Source organism: Lolium perenne, chromosome 1, assembly GCF_019359855.2.
Source record: "Lolium perenne isolate Kyuss_39 chromosome 1, Kyuss_2.0, whole genome shotgun sequence".
Lineage (NCBI taxonomy): Eukaryota > Viridiplantae > Streptophyta > Magnoliopsida > Poales > Poaceae > Lolium > Lolium perenne.
The window spans coordinates 231,325,159-231,328,594 of record NC_067244.2 but is presented as its reverse complement, the minus strand read 5'-3'; the positions used below and the strand labels follow the sequence as shown (position 1 = coordinate 231,328,594).

At 42.4% G+C, this 3,436-nt stretch overlaps 1 long non-coding RNA gene across 1 annotated transcript; it reads left to right on the top strand.

The window, feature by feature from the left end:
* Nucleotides 1–304: 304 nt before the first annotated feature.
* On the top strand, nucleotides 305–3,033 carry LOC127326493 (uncharacterized). The gene is made up of 3 exons (XR_007867901.2): nucleotides 305–627; nucleotides 1,832–1,980; nucleotides 2,071–3,033. It is a non-coding gene; the product is annotated as an uncharacterized lncRNA (long non-coding RNA).
* Nucleotides 3,034–3,436: the final 403 nt, after the last annotated feature.

The window sequence follows — 3,436 nt, the reverse complement described above, 5'->3', positions numbered from 1 at the left end:
GGCCAAAGTTTCAGATCTCGAATAAAAATAAATTCCCGGTTACCACAGGATTTTGAATTTAAATTTTCTTAGAATTTATTAATTACAATTGAAGCTGCAATTTGACACTACAGAGTTAGTACCGCAATGGTATTGATTTAGCATAGCGAGGAAGAGTTGTGATATTGCTAGTTTGATTCTGTCCTGACACATCTTTTTGCATTATGTTGTTTAATCCTCACGATGTTCGACATTTCGAGAAACCCGGGGACCTCTATCACGAGAGCAAGAATGGAGGGCAGTTAGGCCAGTAGGTTTTGCGGAAACTAGATGAATACCCCGCGCGTTGCTGCGGAATATTTTCCGGCAAACATTTTTTGATGCATGAAAAACAATTAATTAAAAATAATGAAGAAAATCTGAATCGGCTGTTTTCTGAATGATGATTTGCATATCTGCAGCAGCTACAGTTCACATGGAACCTTTCAATTAGCTATAATGGGTGTATCATAGGACATGCTTCATTTACGAAGGTTTAATCTCCTGTACTTTTTTTTCCGTAGGAACACAGAGCCGGACGAATGCCCAACTAATAGAGTTGTTCTCAATGCTCTTCATTGAAAACTGCAGCATCTCCCTGTCGTCTAGGTGCTCCACATCTCTACAGACCAATTTCCAGTGATGCATCTTTGTTTACGAATTTGTGCAGGAGTGGCCTGGGTGAAATGATTAACACGATGGCATCGATACCACTATCAAATGAAAATACTGCATGAATTAGCATGAATGCTCTCATAGTATTTTGCATTTCTCAAGAAAAGGACAATGCAGTTAAGTTTAGTATTCAGAAGATTACTTGTCGGAAGAAAATGGTTCTGACTTCATACAACCAATACAAACTAGGGGCTTCAGTTTACACCGGCCAAGAGTTGTGATGCGCATACCTGCACAACATAATTAAGTTTTTTCTCAAAGATGATTGAGATTCTTGAAGGTATACATATACACAGCAGCATACCTAGGTTGACATGGAACATCATTGCTGAGAACTTCATGAATACACTTGCACTGAAATACTTCTTCATATTATTGCAGATATCGTGATAGAAAAAGTTAGAAACTGAAGACTTACCACCCTGTCTCAGTACAGTACATTAAAATAAAAAAAAATCTAATTTTATCTTTTTCTTTGATAATTGCAAGATGAAACAAAGAAAATCATACAAAAACCAAGTGAATAGAGCATATTAGTCTGACTCACCAATTACGGCATTTGAAAAACTCAATTCCACAACAATAAAAACTCTTGCTGGTCCATATAGTATTAAACTAAGGAATCTATATATCCAAGATCTGAAAAGACAAAACATTTATTGATTCTACACTTAATAGCAACGTGGCCATACATAATAACCAGAATTATTTGTTCCATCTGACAGTAAAACATCTCTCCTAGAAAATATAAATTCATATGTGCGTTATGCTAAAAGGTATACCTGATATAAGCCCGAGAATGTTGATTTTCCTTTCTGATCACCAGTAAGAACTCAAAATCTATGTGATATCACTTAGTAGAGATGTAGGATCTTCAAATAAAGAAGATGCCACACCAGTCACGGGTTTAATTTTCCACCATCTCGTCGAACACAAGGAGATTCAGTTTCTTGTGTTTTGCGTGCTAATGAACCATAATACTACTGTAACAAAGTAGGCTTACAGTCAATCTAGCTAATTAGCATGCTAAGACAGTAAGCTGTGTAAACTGCAACCACACAGGTTGGACGATAATAATCTAACAGTAAAAGAAGCAACATAGTATGAGAGGACTTTTACAGTACCCCGAACTTGACAGGAACCATCCATTTTGACCGATCGAGCGGATCATGTGCGCTCGTACTCCACTAGCAACCCGGAGAGTACAAACTCAAAATCGGATGGAAACTGGCGGAGTACCTCCACGGGAGGAGCAAAAAGTAATTACTTCTCATTATCTCCCCCCAGGTATGGGCATTTCGGTGTTCTTTTTTTGTCTGCGGATTTCTTTGCATTAGTTATTCCGGTGAAACCATCTCCCGTCTCAAATCGCTGCAGTTCGCGGACGAACCCTAGCAGAGCGCATCTTGGCGGCGGCGGGTAAAATGGAGGAGGAGCAGACCGGGGAAGGGGACCAGGCGCCGTGTGGCCGTGGTTTCCAGCCACCCGACGGGTGGGCGCTGACGGATGGGCGCTAGCAATGGAGGAGCCGACCGGGGAGGGGGACGAGGCGCCAGCGCAGCTGTGGCATCCAGCCCCCCGACGGATGGACAATTGGACACCAGTGGTAGTTGGCTCGCGGCGGCAAGATGGGGGAAGGGAGGAGCGGCCGTGGTGGCCAGGTGGTTGGCTCCCTCGACAGATGCGCGCAGACGGGTGCAGGAGTGGTGGTGGTTGGCTCGCTGCGGTGGCTTGGTGGGGGAAACAGCCATGGCGGTCAGGTGGTCGGCTCCCTCTACTGATGCGCGTTCCTGCAGGACCAGAACCGTGATGAACATCGAGGAGTTCAGCATGTGAGGAACATCCCTATTATTTTTGCATGAAATGGATTGCTACCTGAAAGTTTCTTAGCTAGGGATTGTGGCGATGGCTTTTTTGCTGCAGGGGTTCATTGCAGTGATGCCTTTTTGTTTCTTCGGACATTGCTTTTTCCGTGGAGGGTATGTCAGGATACTGACGACAGTGTAGCAAGGATGTTCTATTCTTCAGTTATCCGACGGCTCAGGAGAACAAGACTAACAGTGGAGATTAGCCCATGGCGTCGTACTCACTTTGCCGTTTTCGGAAAGTACTGTTGCCTCTTAATTAAGTGTCGTTAGGTGGTATAAAGTCCAGCTGCGTCTGGCGTCTTGTTCATCTTGTTCTCATTTGCCTTGAGCAAAATATACCTAAGAATATACTCTATACCTAAAACCCTAAGTTGGGGTATCTGAAGGAGGGGTCTCCCTCCTCAGAACTACTTTATTGTTTGAGCAAATTCGAGTGATTTCGTGAATTCTTGTCATGTATGCTGTGGTGATCCCTACGGGGACCTAAAGGGGTAATAGTTCGTCTCGGGCGTATTCATCTTGATCTTTTGATTGGCAGATGCAGAGGAGGCTGTCAACAAGGCTTCATACAGTCTGCCACTAGTATCCGCATGTAGTACCTTATTTTCAGATCGTCTTGTTTTTTTTTTTAAAAAAATGTTCCATTTCAAAACTATTCTGGTTGAAGGTGATAATATACTTTGCCAGAATATTAATCACCACTGTAAGTACTGAAACAAAACTGTTCTGTGTCATGTCGTATGAATATTAATCACCTGCTCTATGAAGTATGAATAACCGGTGACAATATATTTGCGCCATTTTGTCATAGAAATTTCAGGTTTGTCCAATACATATAATTACATAACCAAAAGGAATGCAGGGACCAAGTTTGC